The sequence below is a fragment of the Electrophorus electricus genome, chromosome 2 (assembly GCF_041902795.1).
Source record: "Electrophorus electricus isolate QZ-2024a chromosome 2, ASM4190279v1, whole genome shotgun sequence".
In the NCBI taxonomy this organism is placed as follows: Eukaryota; Metazoa; Chordata; class Actinopteri; order Gymnotiformes; family Gymnotidae; genus Electrophorus; species Electrophorus electricus.
In genome coordinates this window covers 11,635,176-11,654,332 of record NC_137498.1, presented here as the reverse complement: position 1 = coordinate 11,654,332, position 19,157 = coordinate 11,635,176, and the positions used below count along the sequence as shown (strand labels likewise).

The 19,157-nt window shown below is 40.7% G+C and overlaps 1 long non-coding RNA gene across 1 annotated transcript; it reads right to left on the bottom strand.

Annotated features, from left to right (window-relative positions):
* Positions 1–2,073: 2,073 nt before the first annotated feature.
* Positions 2,074–8,043, bottom strand: LOC145660217 (uncharacterized). The gene is made up of 3 exons (XR_014126417.1): positions 7,726–8,043; positions 6,125–6,439; positions 2,074–2,147 (listed from the first exon to the last, which is right to left on the bottom strand). It is a non-coding gene; the product is annotated as an uncharacterized LOC145660217 (long non-coding RNA).
* Positions 8,044–19,157: the final 11,114 nt, after the last annotated feature.

The following is a 19,157-nucleotide window of genomic DNA, read 5'->3' as shown; positions in this document are numbered from 1 at the left end:
TTTTCCCCGGATGGCAGAGACATGTTTTGTTCCTTTAGTTTAAAACTAAAGCTGCTAATGTTACTAACAAACTCTGGAAGCCAACAGCAACAGCAGGTAACAGTCGTTGTAATTAAGTTGGACACTGGAGGTCAACAGCAACCCAAGTCTAACCTTAGTACATAATGGTCTTCATACATAAGTTAGATCACTACATGTCCACAAAACTTTCTTAACCTGCTCAAACCTCATCCAGATTGTAGTGAGAAGTTTATTCACTTTTCTAGTTCACAGTGAGTCATACTGCACATTGACTAGTCTGTGAGACCTTTATTAAGATCTGGATGCAGTTTGAGCTGGTTGAGAGTCATCTGTGGGCATGTATTTATGAAGGTTAGATTTGGGCTGCTGATGACCTCCAATGTTTGTTAGCAAGCTTAAACAGAATTGCACTCAAAATAATTTTGTCTAAGTGGAAAAATAATGTAAATTAGACTTTTCACCTAAATACTCCTTTAAATGCCTGAGCTGTCTATTAAAATATTTCCCCTCTGGTGCTCTGAAACAGACACTACAGGTAACAGAAGCGTTACTGCATGTCACATGGTCATCACTAGTTAAAGGCCAGCAGACAACTTACCGTTAGCTAGGTAGTGAATAGTCAAATAAAAAAGAAATACAATTAAAAACTTTAGTCGACTTTAGTTTTTTAGCACTGATTCAGGCACAATTTAGGTAATTGCTCAATTTTAAAAGTATTGTTTTAGCAATGACATCAGAAAAAAACCCCAAATGATACACAATCCTACTTGCAGAAAGTACGAAACGTGACATATGCCATTTATCAGTCAGCAGATTCATTTTCCCAGACTGTTTGTTCACACTTTTTTTATATGGTATGTCACGGAGACGTGTATCTGCATGGCTGTTTCTTCTGTGCATGTTGTTCATGGATTCTAATAAAATGACACCTTTTTGATAAACCATTTTGCATGACGCTGATATGACCTGTTAGCATGTTTATCTCCTGTCCCTCTCATCCCTCTAACCTTTCTGGCACTTTTCTACTACTTTGGTTGATTCAGAAGTTACTTCTGAGTGCAGTGAGGTGTCTAAAAAGGCCCAGTAGCATAAAGGTACTGCTATAGAGCAGGTGATCATAATAAGGTTATCATCAAGCATATAGCATACACACACACACACACAACACACACACACACACCCCACACACACACACACACACACACACACACACACACACCGCAATGCTTAACATCTCTAGCTACAAAGCCATAAGTGAATGACTGCTGAAAAGTCACTGGTAAACTACAGCACATTAGGCAAATAAAACTACTCTGTGAAACTACAGAATATTAAACAATTAACTGCTCTGCTAAACTACAGCATATTAGATGATGTCATACTGTCTGTTATAATTTAGCAATCAGAATCGACTGTGTGCACTGCAGTAAAGACTGTAGTGAAGTTCTCTGTGCAGACAAGAATAAGGCCCTTAAAGTTTTTCCATACTTTCAGAAACACATGACCTCTCACGAGTACCTGCATGACTTTCACTGGGTCTTAACATGCAGAAACTAATCACTAATCCAAGCTCTGACACGGTAGAACAGATCTGTGTACTGAATCAGAGTTCACTGATATTATAACATGGATGTGTGACGCCCACCCGTGTCTGCTGATCTCTCCTCTGTCCTGTTTGACCCTTTCTGCTCACCGTCTGTTCACGTCTCTGAACTACAAAATTAACTCAGTGTGAGATGGACAGATATGTATGTATTTATTTATATACAGATTTTATTATCAAGAGCATCTCACATGTTTATCAGTATGTGTGCTCTCTGGGAAGCAAACCCATGACAGTGTGTTATCAGCACTGTGCACTACCTGTCTACCAGGTGAGCAGAGGTCTGTATTACTGGATAATATTGTACAGAGAACTTCACACTGAGACCTGTTATAATTGTCTGTGAACTTGAATAGGAGTGTGTTTGTTTGTGTGTGTGTGTGTGTGTGTGTGTGTGTGTGTGTGTGTGTGTGTGTACCTCTGTATCTCCAGCAGATGACTCCTCCTCCCGTCAACAGCAGTAAACCCCCCACACCAGCTAAGATGGTATGACGTGTGTACAGTGAAGAATTGTCTGCAATTCCTGCATGTGGGAATGTAGGAAGCAGAATTAAAATGTGATGTATTATTTGTCACTTTTAATATTATAGTGTATGATTTTCATAACAAGCATTCAATACAAATGTTTTTTTGGCACAAAAACAAAGAGGATGGAGCATGAATGAGTCTCTGTATCTCTACAATCTGAAATTACACATTTTGGCATTATACTTGATTGAGAGTTGATAATATTGATATTGATTATTATTGATAATATTATTAGTAATTAATAAAAGTTGACATTGTCAATGTCATTAAGACTACATTTGTAGTCCTTTAACCATTTTCAGATGTTATTGTAGTAGTAGGTTTAGAATGAAGCTGTTGGACTTGTTTTGTCAGTGTGCACTGGAGTTCCAGGCATTTATTAGTGTATCTCTGTCTCTCTCTCTCTCTCTCTCTCTCTCTCTCTCTCTCTCTCTCTCTCTCTCTCTCTCTCTCTCTCTCACTCTCTCTCTCTCACGGCATAGCCGCCCACTTCACCTCCTGTAACATCTCTGTTGTACTGGAACTGACAATCTTTCATTGTTATTCTACCAATCCCAGTGTCTGCCTTTGTCTGTCCCCATTCCTGTCGTTGTAACTGTCCCAATCCCAGCTGTGGTTCGGGTTCCTGTTATCCCGTATCCCGTGCTCCTACTCTCAGCCGGGCTCCCGTCCATCCCACTGCCCAAGCTGGAACCCAGTCGTCTCCTGTCCAGCCTGCTGTCAGGTCTCTGGTTGTGGTACAAAGTCCTGTTTCCACCCCTCACCCGATGGACTTGCCCCTTTTTTTTTTTCCTCCTTTCCCACCTGTCCTTGTCCAGGTTCTCCAGACCCTGCTGTGTGACGCCGGGCTCGGGCTCCCTTGTCAACTGTTATGCACGTCAGGAGCCCCGTGTTAAGGAGGGTGTGGGTGCTACTGTAACACCCCTCACCACCATCACACAGGAGCCCCGTGTTAAGGGGGGTGTGGGTGCTACTGTAACACCCCTCACCACCATCACACAGGAGCCCCGTGTTAAGGGGGGTGTGGGTGCTACTGTAACACCCCTCACCACCATCACACAGGAGCCCCGTGTTAAGGGGGGTGTGGGTGCTACTGTAACACCTCTCACCACCATCACACAGGAGCCCCGTGTTAAGGAGGGTGTGGGTGCTACTGTAACACCCCTCACCACCATCACACAGGAGCCCCGTGTTAAGGGGGGTGTGGATGCTACTGTAACACCTCTCACCATCATCACACAGGAGCACCGTGTTAAGGAGGGTGTGGATGCTACTGTAACACCCCTCACCACCATCACACAGGAGCCCCGTGTTAAGGGGGGTGTGGATGCTACTGTAACACCCCTCACCACCATCACACAGGAGCCCCGTGTTAAGGGGGGTGTGGGTGCTACTGTAACACCCCTCACCACCATCACACAGGAGCCCCGTGTTAAGGGGGGTGTGGGTGCTACTGTAACACCCCTCACCACCATCACACAGGAGCCCCATGTTAAGGGGGGTGTGGGTGCTACTGTAACACCCCTCACCACCATCACACAGGAGCCCCGTGTTAAGGGGGGTGTGGGTGCTACTGTAACACCCCTCACCACCATCACACAGGAGCCCCATGTTAAGGGGGGTGTGGGTGCTACTGTAACACCTCTCACCACCATCCTCCTCCCCATGTGCTCCTTTGTTTGTTTTTGTTCCTCCACATGCTTTGTGTTGTTCATGCCCTCACACAGGGGTCCTGTGTTTCCCCTTTCACTTACCCCCGTCACCTGGGTCTAGTCTCACCCTCATTATTTACCCTATAAAGCCCAATCCTGTACAACGACTATGTCAGTTATTTTGCCTGAATCGCTTGTATGACATTGTGTATGCAACATTAGCACAGTATGTTCATGTGTGCTTTCATTTTCATTAAAAAAAACAAACAAACAAAAAAAACACATCACACCAGGCTAACTCATGCTTGCATCCTGCCCCACACTCGTTAAACCAATGCGTGTTACCGCCATTGGTAGTTGATGGACTGAATGTCTTATAACCATTTGGAGACGTCTGAAGCTGCAGGGTTAGCGCTCTCTCTCTCTCTCTCTCTCTCTCTCTCTCTCTCTCTCTCTCTCTCTCTCTCTCTCTCTCTCTCTCTCTTATTCTCAGTTCATTTCAGTTCAGTAAGCTTTTCTGGCGTGACCATATACCACTATAGTATTCTAGTATTGCCAAAGCAGTATTATAACATGAACATTACACAACATTACAACCTTTGCAATTATGGAAATTAAGAATTCTGTTATGATAAAGAACTTGAAGAGAAACTGCAATTGGTCTGAAATAATAATAATTATAAGAAGTAAAAGGGAAGAAGTGTAAAGAAAGAGAAATAAATAATAAGGATGGAAAATAATAAATAGTTAATAATAATAAATAGTTAATAATAATAAATAGTTAGGTAACTTTTATAAACTGGGTAATATAGTCTGTTGTGTGTGTGTGTGTGTGTGTGTGCGTGTGTGTGCGTGTGTGTGTGTGTGTGTGTTTGGGTGGGTTAATCACTGTCCCTCATCTTATGGCAGGCAGATATGTATCGCCCAGCTAAAGCGCTGCTTTCCTTCTTTTCGCCTAGTAGGATGGGCAGTTTCAGTGTTAGACAGACACTTAAAGTTGGGGTGGACCGTCTCAGATTTTGTAAAATAAATTTGCCATATTTGGATGAATTTTTCACATTCAGTGAGGAAGTGCAGCTCTGTCTCTACAGTGTCATATTTACATTGCTGACAGAGTCTCTGTTCTCTGGGAAGCCATGACATTTATATCGGCTGGTCTGGACGGCCAGGCTGTGTTCTCTGAGTCTGGACTTTGTCAAAGTGGTTCTGTGTTTAATGTCAGCCACTGTGTACATGTCGTCTGCTACAGTGTACTGACATTTTAGGGCCAGATAACGTTGCATTTTGCTTTGTGCTTGTGTTTGTGTTCCAGTGGGTGATGTAGTTTAGTTTGTGAAGTGTAATAATTTGGTTTGGTCTGATTGTTTGTACTTCAGACTGGTCCTGATGTGTTAGTGTTAGTGTGTGTTAATGAACTCAGTGTCAGCACCAGCTGTGAGAGGAGACTCTTCTCTCTGCTCTTCTTTTTTTTTCGTTCTCTCTCTCCCTCTCTGCTTCCCTCCTTCTCTCTCTCTCTGCTTCCCTCCTTCTCTCTCTCTTTATGCAACAGTTTATGCTCCATCACATTTGATAAATATGAATGGTTGAGAAAAATCTTGTATTTGTAGAGTCAGTGGTTCTAGCCCATCTGGTCTATTACACAGTTAGTGTTAACCATCCTCCAACTCCAGTCATGATCAGTGCCTGACCACTGAAACACTGCTGGCTGGATATCTTTCACTGTCAGAACACTCTCAGCCTACCAGTAGCACTGAATCCAGTAACACTGCTGTACCTGAACCACTCATACCAGTACAACACCCATTACCAAGCCTCCAGCACTGTAGTGGGACTGATGTATGGAGAATGGTTCAGTATCCACATATACTGGGACATCTGTGGTCAGAAACTGACCAGTGATGTCCTGGGTGCAGGGTGACACACAAACTGTGTAAGACACCAGGTGGACACAGTCTGTAATTATACCTACACATTCACTTATTAGAGGTACTGAAAGTGTTCAGTGAGGGCAGGTGAAATGAATGTTAGTTGTGTTTAACTCTTCTAGACTGGTGACAGAGGGTGTCTGGTGACTAATATCTGAGGATAATGTGGTCCACATGTTAGATACATAAATATGTAATGGTGTTTCTCTACTTTTAAATGTCCTGTTTTTGAATTTTAGTAATATCTGATGTATGTGTGTCTAATAAAGTGTGTGCTGAATGTATTTATATTACATTTATTTGTATGTTTAAAAAGTAAGTTCATGGTGGAGAGACTAAATCGACTTATGAGGTTTTCATTGATATTAGGAATGTGGTTGCTAATAATGTTTTACCTGAAATATAAAGTCTTGTGTATGTGTATTCATTGTCTTTAATATAACACCTGTAGTCTCCCTCATCCTCTTCAGTCAGGTGTGATATGAGTAGAGAGAGATTTCCTGGAGAGTGAGCAATACCCAGCTGAACTCTGTTTCTATACTGTTCACTCTCACTGGAGATCACATCCCATGAGTTTCTGTTTGTGTTGCGTTTCCTCCAGGTGAAATTCTCAGGTTTGGTGTGTAGGTCAGTGCAGGAACAAGGCAGCAGTACTGAGTCTCCTGTGTATGCAGTGATTTCGGAGATCCTGTGATGTTCCAGTATACAGCCTACAGAAACACACCAATAGAAGACCTTCAGTATGTGATAATAATGATTAGATGTCACTTACCAAGTGAGGCAACTAGTAAATCTGAACAGATGTGAGCACCTCAAACCATGTAGTACCTTCCTGTTCTTGAAACTGGGTGATGAAGCTGAAATGAAACTCCCATATGACTCTGTTGTAAATTACTTTGTACTGAAAGTGATGCATTTGCCCTGGTCCTGAAATAAAGTGTTCCATTTTGATGTTTATATGATTGTGAATGTCTTAAGTAATGCCACAAAACTAACAGTTAAATAAAGGTCAGACACAATATATGTAACTCTGTGATAGCGCATCAGTGTGGAAGCCTTCACTAGAATTCTTTATATTAAGTCAGCAATTGTCACGGAACGCTCCCCTCATCACTGGTCACGTGGTACGGCCCACCGCCTGCAGTTGAAGTCACTTTTTGTTCTGTAATCACGCCCCCATGATGGCACACACCTGCCCCTGGTTTAATGTTGTGTGTGTCGGTGTGTATTTAAACCCCTGTTGGTGTGTGCATTAGTGTTGGTCATTGTTTGTGTTGCTAGTCCTACGTGTATTCATGTTAAACGTATATGTTTGTGTTGCCGTCGTTAGTGTTCCTGCAGTGTTACGTGTATTCGTGTTATCCGTTTATGTTGTGTGAGTGCCGTTGTCGTAAGCGTTAAGTATCAATAAATGTCTGTCAAAGTCGAGGGAGTCTGTGCGTCCTGCTCCGCGCCCTGCGGCACTCCAGCTGTTACAGCAATCAAGTGGCACATACAACAAATGCTAAAGATTCTTGAAGTGCTGATGTTTGTTCAGTTTTCCACCTGATCTCACTGAGTTTGTCTGTGTGTCTAGTGAGGGGTCTGGTGTTGTCTGTACAGGCAAAGGTCTGAGTAACAAATGATCCAGTTAGATTCCCATTCTAATTACATTCCCATCATGTATGAAGACTTAAGATTTAAGATTTAATTTTTTCACATGGGTTGAGCAAAATCAGGTGATTATGGCTGCTCTTGATGTTGTGTAATTTTGGGGAAGGTAGTCATTCAGAAAACAGCTAACACTACTTGTGACATTGTTTAAAAGAGTATTTGACCATCACTGAACTAAAGGTTACTGGTAATGTGCACAGATGACAGCACAACAACAAATATGACAGCAGAAAGTCTACAAGTAACTCAGACAACCAAGACTTTGCTAGTGTGGATACCTAAGAAAACCTTAAAGCTGGATTTATCATTTGCAGTTGGATTTGGATCAAATACAGTGTTTTACCTTTAATGGTGAGTCTGATGGCTTTATAGTTCCACTGGTTAGGATAACACCTGTAGACTCCCTCATCCTCTTCAGTCAGGTGTGATATGAGTAGAGAGAGATTTCCTGGAGAGTGAACAGCACCCATCTGAACTCTGTTTCTGTACTGTTCACTCTCACTGGTGATCACGTCCCATGTGTTTCTGTTTGTGTTGCGTTTCCTCCAGGTGAAACTCTCAGGTTTGGCGTGTGGGTCAGTACAGGAGCAGGGCAGCAGTACTGAGTCTCCTGTGTATGCAGTGATGACGTCTGTCCTCAGATTCCCTACCAACATGCAGCCTGCAGAAACACACAGGATAAAGGCCTTCACTATTAAACATGGCTGCACATGTACATGTAAAATGGCTGTTATTACATATGACATACTCCATTATTATTATATATCACATACTCCATTATTATTATATATGACATACTTAACTATTATATATGGCATACTTAATTGTTCCAGGTCCAGTCACCTGATGGTACTGATGGTACCAGCCAACTGATGATGGTACTGGAAATCACTAAGAGATTTCCCAATAGATGTTGGTATGATGGATACATGACCATCAAGTTATAAGATGTAAATGTCTGATTATATATTGTCTCTCTCCCTCCCTCCTTCTCTCTCTCCCCCTCTGCCCACCCTCGCTCCCTCCCTCCCTCCTTCTCTCCTTCTCTCTCTATCCCTCATTCTCTCTCTATTTCTTCCTTTCTCTCTCTCTTTCCTTCCCTCCTCTCTCTCTCCCTCTTTCTTTTTCTCCCCCTCTCTCTAGAGCAAATGAGAACAGTAGTAACTAAATAAGGAAACTAAACAAGTTGTGTGTAATATGGGTATATAACTGACTAGAACCTAAACAGGACAGAAGACAAGAGTCATTAACTACAGGTATGAAATACAAATACAAACAGAAGATGTAACTAGAAACAGACAGAAGTAGAACTGCAGATCCTGCTGCTGGATAGATTTTTTGTTTTATGTAGTACAGTAGTTATTGATACAGACCAGTCGCTATATGCAGTACGGCCCACTGAGTGCAGTTGAAATGATTTTTTGTTTTGTAACCACGCCCCCATGATGGCACACACCTGCCCCTGGTTTAATGTTGTGTGTGTCTGTGTGTAGTTAAACCCCTGTTGGTGTGTGCATTAGTGTTGGTCATTGTTTGTGTTGCTAGTCCTACGTGTATTCATGTTAAACGTATATGTTTGTGTTGCCGTCGTTAGTGTTCCTGCAGTGTTACATGTATTCGTGTTATCCGTTTATGTTGTGTGAGTGCCGTCGTCGTAAGCGTTAAGTATCAATAAATGTGTGTCAAAGTCGAGGGAGTCTGTGCGTCCTGCTCCGCGCCCTGTGGCACTCCAGCTGTTACAGCAATCAAGTGGCACATACAACAAATGCTACAGATTCTTAAAGTGCTGATGTTTGTTCAGTTTTCCACCTGATCTCACTGAGTTTGTCTGTGTGTCTAGTGAGGGGTCTGGTGTTGTCTGTACAGGCAAAGGTCTGAGTAACAGAAATGATCCAGTTAGATTCCCATTCTAATTAGATTTCCATTCCCATCATGTATGAAGACTTAAGCGTCGGTCACATCTAACTGCCACCTCGCTCATGTTTTCACATGGGTGGAGCAAAATGAGGGGATTATGGGCGGTCTTGGTATTGTGTAATTTTGGGGAACGTAGTCCTTCAGAAAACAGCTAACACTACTTGTGACATTGTTTTAATAATTAGTATAAGAATAGCAGCTGCTTTTCTTTCAGAAAGAAGCAAGTAAAGCTCTTGCCCCTTCAAGTGAATGAGGTTTTTCACCAGGCAGATTTTTCTCGTGTTCGGTGTGAAAGATTATTTATACTGCAGATTTAGTGTCTGATGCTGCCTTTAAATTGAACCTAAATAAGATGCCTTAGCAGGCAGCATATGTCAGAGGGAGAACTGTGATCACACATTTATTCAACAGTCTTGGATCTGAAAGCATATTGGTCATTATTTCCATAGACATTCCAGAAAATTCTAATCTAAAGCCTCAACCCAAGCAGCTACAAAATTAAGATAAAAAAAAGAGCAAAATTACAAGACTTTGTACATAAATGCTTCATGAACTACAAATTCCATAATGCCCTCATACAGGTAGCTGAGATATGTGTACACAGAGAGACTGAGCTACAACGTTGATTGTCATGGCATACTATGTCATTTCAACCAAGAGAATCATAACATATTGATACGTGTACGCCTAACTCTCAACTATGAAGTCTTGTTCTTGTTAACCCCAACTGCTGTGGTCATCTGTGGTCTCTTGCAGAGATATTGTTATTCATCAATTGTTATTCAGGACAGTAAATCACTCTACCAGCTATGGGTTCCTCTCGGATGTGCTATGACGGTGATGCTGCTCGTATGTGGTCACTCTTTGATTAGTCAGTGTTGGACAAACTCTGCTGTTGATCAATCAAGATAAGACTAAAGAAATTCTGAACCATAAGGAGTTAATGCTGGAGCAGAGCTGAGAGTGGAGCTGGAGCAGAGTTGGTGGACTGAAGACGTACATTTGGAGAAATCTCTCCCTTGGGCTTGTGCTCTCTCTCTCTCTCTCTGTCATGCTCTCTCTCAGTCACATTCTATTTCTGTCTCTCCTTCTCTCTCTCTTTTTTCTGCCTGGATGCCCCAGCAGACATGCTCTACTGTTCCTGGCCTGGCCACCCACTTCACCTTCTTTAATGTCCATGTTGTCTTTCTCTCAATCTGGCACTTAGGTAACATTTAGAAAGTATTTTCTGTGCCACATTTCTGTAACTTATTTACAGAGTTTCATTATAATATCTATTTTATTCTAATTGGTTTCATTATAATATCTATTCTATTCTATTGTGTATCTACTTCTCTTCTGTTATGCTAATTAACTCTTTGCTACATTGAACTCATGAAGCTCGGCTCTCCGTGTAGTATTTGTAATGAGACTGATGGAGTCCAGACGCTCGCAGATGATGTTAATCACTGATAATTTATTAAGAGAGAGGAAATCCAAAGGTGTACTCAAAATTCTCTGCACTGGTGGATTGAGGCTGAGTGAAGAGCAAGCTATATTTTTCTATATATTTAGAGTGCTGACACCAGTTTCCTGTAAAGTATCCAATCTCTGCACTGTAAGTTTAGTAGGTCAAATCCTATGTTAGGTTGACAGAACCTCTGACAAAGCAGGATGTATTAAGACTGAGGAATTTTAGAAAGGTCGTGATGCATATTCTCATAACACATGCTAGACAATGCAGTAGAGCATTCTCTTCTTAATATAAATTATAATTACTGGCATAATTTGGAATCAGATACATTTTGTAGTTTTATGTGCATTAAACCTTTGCCTGCACCGCTGATGTTGGCTGTTTGTAAGTGGGACGGGTAAATAATTACAGTAACAGAAGCTCCAAATATGTCACTTGTAATGTCAAACTGACATCAACACTGACAACTTGTCATAGCAAAGCCTTGCCTCTTATTTTAGATGTTTTAAATCAAAAATCTAAAATAAGAACACATTAGTGATTTTGATCCAGCTGGTCCACCTACATTAATGATCTGCACACTGTGCAGTTTTCAGAACGATAATGTAACGCAGAGGCAGACAGGACTTGATGCACATGTGTAAATGAAAGTTCCTAATTTGCAAAACAGGTGGACACAATGGCAAAATTAACCAAATGATGCAAACTAAACACTGACTAAATGGAACAACAAAAAGGGAGAAAAACGATACAGGAACTGTGCAGAAACAATAAAATTGTGATGTAACATTTAATACTAAGGCATCGAAGCTCGTATCACACAGTGTACCGAAGCTTGTATCATTTACTATTACCACTAAAGTTAATATTACCATTAATATTACCACTAAAGTTACTAACAACACGTGACTAATGACGGTCGAAGCTTCAGATGTCACTGAAGCACAGGATAAGGGTGAGACTGTTTCATAAGTTTGGCACTGTCCTATAACTTGGAAGCTTTATCTTTTTACTAAAAAAAATTGGAAATGTGCTAATTATAGAAGTCAAAAGTGGAGTAAACGTTTCATAACGCCAACCTGTTGTTTTTACATAAAAGGGAAACAATGATTTTAAACAAATGATTTCAGAATTTAATGACTAAACATCATTACTGATCATCCATTTTTTTTATGACATATGAAGGCGGTGCAGTGTTGTATTGTTTATAATGCTGCGCAGTTTTGAATCTATGGCTGCTATAATTTCTGAAAAGCACCAGGTGTCGCTGTTTTGTCACCAGCTTTCAATGCTCCAATGCTTCGAATCATTCAGCAGTACAATAAGGAAGAACCTCAAACGCTTCACAGGACTTCGTCTGCACATCATTACCAAGAAGAAAGTTAAACAGTAAACACTAGAATAACGAGCAGGCTAATAACATTACCAAACAACAATAAACTCACAGGAGGACGAGAGCGCAAATTCAGATACCCACAACCAAGATGATAAAACAAGGGATATTTATACAAAGAGTAACGAATGCAAACTAGACAAAGATGAAAACAGTGACAGAAAAAACAAACGAGGGGTCGGAACAGAAAAACCAAAACAAAGAAGCATGTGTGTTAAAAACCTGAGACATTCTTACTTGAACTGCCCAAGATATTTGTTACAATTAAAGGAGTATTTGACCATCACTGAACTAAATGTTACTGCTAATGTGCACAGATGACAGCACAACAACAAATATGACAGCAGAAAGTCTACAAGTAACTCAGACAACCAAGACTTTGCTAGTGTGGATACATAAGAAAACCTTAAAGCTGGATTTATCATTTGCAGTTAGATTTGGATCAAATACGGTGTTTTACCTTTAATGGTGAGTCTGATGTATTTATAGTTCCACTGGTTAAAATAACACCAGTATTCTCCCTCATCCTCTTCAGTCAGGTGTGATATGAGTAGAGAGAGATTTCCTGGAGAGTGAGCAGTACCCAGCTGAACTCTGTTTCTGTACTGTTCACTCTCACTGGTGATCACGTCCAATGTTTGTCTTCCTGTGCTGCGTTTCCTCCAGGTGAAACTCTCAGGTTTGGCGTGTGGGTCAGTACAGGAGCAGGGCAGCAGTACTGAGTCTCCTGTGTATGCAGTGATGTCGTCTGTCCTCAGATTCCCTACCAACATGCAGCCTGCAGAAACACACAGGATAAACGCCTTCACTATTAAACATGGCTGCACATGTACATGTAAAATGGCTGTTATTACATATGACATACTCCATTATTATTATATATGACATACTCCATTATTATTATATATCACAAACTCCATTATTATTATATATGACATACTTAATTGCTGCAGGTCCAGACACCTGATGGTACTGATGGTACCAGCCAAATGATGATGGTACTGGAAATCACTAAGAGATTTTCAAATAGATGGATGCATGACCATCAAGTTATAAGATGTAAATGTCTGCTTATAGATTGTCTCTCTCCCTCCCTCCTTCTCTCTCTCCCCCTCTGCCCACCCTCGCTCCCTCCCTCCCTCTTTCTCTCCTTCTCTCTCCATCCCTCATTCTCTCTCTCTCCTTCCCTCCCTCTCTGCCTTCCTCCCCTCCCTCCTTTTCTCTCTCCATCTTCCCCTCTCTCTCCCTCCCTCCTACTCTCTCTCTCTCCTTTTCTTTCTCTCCCCCTCTCTCTCTCCCTCTTTCTCTTTCTCCCCCTCTCTCTAGAGCAAATGAGAACAGTAGTAACTAAATAAGGAAACTAAACAAGTCGTGTGTAATATGGGTATATAACTGACTAGAACCTAAACAGGACAGGGGACAAGAATCATTAACTACAGGCATGAAATACAAATACAAACAGAAGATGTAACTAGAAACAGACAGAAGTAGAACTGCAGATCCTGCTGCTGGATAGATTTTTTGTTTTATGTAGTACAGTAGTTATTAGTACAGACCAGTCGCTATATGCAGTACGGCCCACCGCATGCAGTGTTGCTGCTGGCACACACCTGCCCCTGGTTTAATGTTGTGTGTGTCTGTGTGTAGTTAAACCCCTGTTGGTATGTGCATTAGTGTTGGTCATTTTTTGTGTTGCTAGTCCTACGTGTATTCATGTTAAACGTATATGTTTGTGTTGCCGTCGTTAGTGTTCCTGCCAGTGTTACGTGTATTCGTGTTATCCGTTTATGTTGTGTGAGTGCCGTCGTCGTAAGTGTTATGTGTTAATAAATGTCTGTCAAAGTCGAAGGAGTCTGTGCGTCCTGCTCCGCGCCCTGCGGCACTCCAGCTGTTACAGCAATCAAGTGGCACATACAACAAATGCTACAGATTCTTAAAGTGCTGATGTTTGTTCAGTTTTCCACCTGATCTCACTGAGTTTGTCTGTGTGTCTAGTGAGGGGTCTGGTGTTGTCTGTACAGGCAAAGGTCTGAGTAACAGAAATGATCCAGTTAGATTCCCATTCTAATTAGATTTCCATTCCCATCATGTATGAAGACTTAAGCGTCGGTCACATCTAACTGCCACCTCGCTCATGTTTTCACATGGGTGGAGCAAAATGAGGGGATTATGGGCGGTCTTGGTATTGTGTAATTTTGGGGAACGTAGTCCTTCAGAAAACAGCTAACACTACTTGTGACATTGTTTTAATAATTAGTATAAGAATAGCAGCTGCTTTTCTTTCAGAAAGAAGCAAGTAAAGCTCTTGCCCCTTCAAGTGAATGAGGTTTTTCACCAGGCAGATTTTTCTCGTGTTCGGTGTGAAAGATTATTTATACTGCAGATTTAGTGTCTGATGCTGCCTTTAAATTGAACCTAAATAAGATGCCTTAGCAGGCAGCATATGTCAGTGGGAGAACTGTGATCACACATTTGTTCAACAGTCTTGGATCTGAAAGCATATTGGTCATTATTTCCATAGACATTCCAGAAAATTCTAATCTAAAGCCTCAACCCAAGCAGCTACAAAATTAAGATAAAAAAAAGAGCAAAATTACAAGACTTTGTACATAAATGCTTCATGAACTACAAATTCCATAATGCCCTCATACAGGTAGCTGAGATATGTGTACACAGAGAGACTGAGCTACAACGTTGATTGTCATGGCATACTATGTCATTTTAACCAAGAAAATCATAACATATTGATACGTGTACGCCTAACTCTCAACTATGAAGTCTTGTTCTTGTTAACCCCAACTGCTGTGGTCATCTGTGGTCTCTTGCAGAGATATTGTTATTCATCAATTGTTATTCAGGACAGTAAATCACTCTACCAGCTGTGGGTTCCTCTCGGATGTGCTATGACGGGGATGCTGCTCGTATGTGGTCACTCTTTGATTAGTCAGTGTTGGACAAACTCTGCTGTTGATCAATCAAGATAAGACTAAAGAAATTCTGAACCATAAGGAGTTAATGCTGGAGCAGAGCTGAGAGTGGAGCTGGAGCAGAGTTGGTGGATTGAAGACGTACATTTGGAGAATGTCCCTTGGGCTTGTGCTCTCTCTCTCTCTCTCTCTGTCATGCTCTCTCTCAGTCACATTCTATTTCTGTCTCTCCTTCTCGCTCTCTTTTTTCTGCCTGGATGCCCCAGCAGACATGCTCTACTGTTCCTGGCCTGGCCACCCACTTCACCTTCTTTAATGTCCATGTTGTCTTTCTCTCAATCTGGCACTTAGGTAACATTTAGAAAGTATTTTCTGTGCCACATTTCTGTAACTTATTTACAGAGTTTCATTATAATATCTATTTTATTCTAATTGGTTTCATTATAATATCTATTCTATTCTATTGTGTATCTACTTCTCTTCTATTATGGTAATTAACCCCTTGCTACATTGAACTCATGAAGCTCGGCTCTCCGTGTAGTATTTGTAATGAGATTGATGGAGTCCAGACACTCGCAGATGATGTTAATCACTTGATAATTTATTAAGAGAGAGGACGTCCAAAGCTGTAGTAAAAATTCTCTGCACTAGTGGATTGAGGCTGAGTGAAGAGCCAGCTATATTTTTCTATATATTTAGACTGCTGACACCAGTTTCCTGTAAAGTATCCAATCTCTGCACTGCACGTTTAGTAGGTCAAATCCTATGTTAGGTTGACAGAACCACTGACAAAGCAGGATGTATTAAGACAGGAATTTTAGAAAGGTGGTTATGCATATTCTCATAACACATTAGACAATGCAGTAGAGCATTCTCTTCAGAATATAAATTGTAATTACAGGCATAATTTGGAATCAGATACATTTTGTAGTTTTATGTGCATTAAACCTTTGCCTGCACCTCTGCCTTTGGTTGTAGGTAAGTGGGACAGGGGTAAATAATTACAGTAACAGAAGCTTCAAATATGACACTTGTGATGTCAAGCTAACATCAACATTGACTAAATCAACTTTTATGACTGTTTGTTTATGCCCATTTGCAACTTGTCATAGCAAAGCCTTGCTTCTTATTTTAGATGTTTTAAATCAAAAATCTAAAATAAGAACACATTAGTGATTTTGATCCAGCTGGTCCACCTACATTAATGATCTGCACACTGTACAGTTTTCAGAACGATAATGTAACGCAGAGGCAGACAGGACTTGATGCACATGTGTAAACGAAAGTTCTTCATTTGCAAAACAGGTGGACACAACGGCAAAATTAACAAAATGATGAAAAATAAACACTGACTAAATGGAACACCAAAAAGGGAGAAAAATGATACAGGAACTGTGCAGAAACAATAAAATTATGATGCAACATTTAATACTAAGGCATCAAAGCTCGTATCAAACAGTGTACCGAAGCTTGTATCAGTTACTATTACCACTAAAGTTAATATTACCATTAATATTACCACTAAAGTTACTAACAACACGTGACTAATGATGGTCGAAGCTTCAGACTTCACTGAAGCACAGGATGAGGGTGAGACTGTTTCATAAGTTTGCCACTGTCCTATAACTTGGAAGCTTTATCTTTTTACTAAAAAAAATTGTAAATGTGCTAATTATAGAAGTCAAAAGTGAGGGTAAATGTTTCATTACATCAGCCTGCTGTCTCCCAGTACAGTTTTGTATTATGTTTTCACATAAAAAGGGAAACAATGATTTTAAACTAATTATTGTAGAATTTAATTACTAAACATCATTACTGATCATCTTTTTTTTTTTTTTTATGAAATATGAAGGCGGTGGACTGTTGTATTGTTTATAGTGCTGTTTTGAATCTATAGCTGCTATAATTTCTGGAAACCACCAGGTGTCGCTGTTTTGTCACCAGCTTTCAATGCTCCAATGCTCCGAATCATTCAGCAGTACAATAAGGAAGAACCTCAAACGCTTCACAAGACTTCGTCTGCACATCATTTCCAAAAAGAAAGTAAAAACACATCTGCAGATAAAAACACAGTTGCATTCCACAACACACTACACACAGCTACAGCAGTAAGTCTGCTACACATCTTATACACTCTACAAAACTACAGTGTACTGAACACTGAAAACCACCCCAGACTATAGTCTGTCTAGTGGAACCACCATACGACTATGACCTGGAACTCTACAACTCTCTCAGTAGAACTCCACTGAAATTCTCCACACACCAATATCCACAGTAGAGGGGAAGTGTGTTCAAGTGCAAAATAAATTATTCCTCCACTTCTTTCTCTCTCACATACAGACTAAATCTAACAGTGAAACAGTGTCTTTCTAGTGTCATCACTTCCTCCTGAGCTTCCCAGTGTTCAGTCCCCATCCTCAGTAAAGTGATCCTGCAGTAAGAAGTAGTGCTACACAGTGATCCCCCTCAGCACTGTTTGGACACATCATTTCACTCCTGCACTGAATGTAGCTTAGCAAATATTAGACAGATCAGACAAGAAGAGCTCTAGACTACATGCTGATCAAAATAAACATTGATCATTTAATCAGGTAAACATGAGCATTGTCTGATAACATTCATATTATTCATAAAGTACAGGTGGAATGCAGCAGTCTATGATCATGTTGTAGTTTTCATACTATTAAGAAAAAACTACTTAAAGAAGTTGTGAAATCCACCCACTGACACAGAACCACTAAAGGAGTCACCAAAGTAAAGACCATTTTGGATGTAGATAGTACAATGTCATCACAACCCAACAGTTATCACAGGAAGTAGAAACATTTTCTCTCCTTTTCTCTTTGTTACTTTGTTATTAAAGCTGTCAAAAGCTGTTTAACAACTGTTTGCTAAATGGTGAATATCTGTAAAGTAACTAATTGAGGCTGTAGGCTAGTGTGCACTGTGCTGTCACAACAACAACAAAAAAAACTGTACAAAGACAAACCCCCTAAAAAGCAAAAATAGTAATAAATAAATGTATAAATAAAAGAACTGAGAACAGCAATAGAGAGAGTGGGCTTCCTTGCCTAGTACCTCTATGCACATTTTGTGATGGTATTACATTAGTACTGACTGTGGCCTTAGGTGTGGTTTTAAAGATTTTACACATTGTGAGGAGAAAAACTTCAGGTTTTCTTTACTGAAGGCCTTTTCTGCATAGCAGTTTCTAATATGTGGAGTGAGGTGTGACGTATTTGTCACGGTTGGCCGGGCAGCCAGAGGGAGGGACACGCCCACTCCTGCTAGGGATCACACTAAACACCTGCCTCATTCCCAGTCTCCTGCCTACTAATCACCTTCACCTGTTTCTTGTTCATTCTCTCTATTTAAACTCACAGGTCAAGAGAGAGTGCAGCATATTAGTGGCCCGTCGGACTGCTCACGCCCAACGTGTACATCGCTACAAGGACTATTGGAACAGAGTAGTGTTTGTCGTTACTGGTGGTATCGTCACATATTGAGTGGAAAATAAAGAGCACTTTGGTGCAACCTTGCCTAGCGCTTCCTCTGAACTACCACCGTCACAGTATTAGGTTAAGTAGTCTACCCTGTTAATGGCTGAGTGTCTCCTCTGATGAAACCAGTTTGATCAGGGTGTATCAGTGATGGAATAATATGTTCTAATCTAATGGCTAATGCTTTGCTATTTATTTTTTTTTTTTTCATTTTTTATTTCAATGTTTCCAAGAGATGATATAGTTTTACTTAGAGATGGGGTTTGTACTTAGAGATGTAGATTTCATTAAAAGGACCAAATAAGGACGGACTTTAGTAAAATGTGTTCAGAGTTGTAGACCAATACCACAGACCAAACATCTTTCACCTCCAAGGCAGCCTGACTGCTGTCCAAGGTGCTGAAACTGCACCCTTCAGCCAAGTTCAGAACCTGTGCTGGTGTCTTCTTACAATGTTTTTGTGGCTTTATCTTCCAAAAAGAGTCATAATTCAATTTTACACAACTTTTTTCCATCCTCTCTTTATCCCTTGGAATTAAACAGGCAGTTTCTGTTGTTGTGCCTTTGAGATGCAAGATAAAT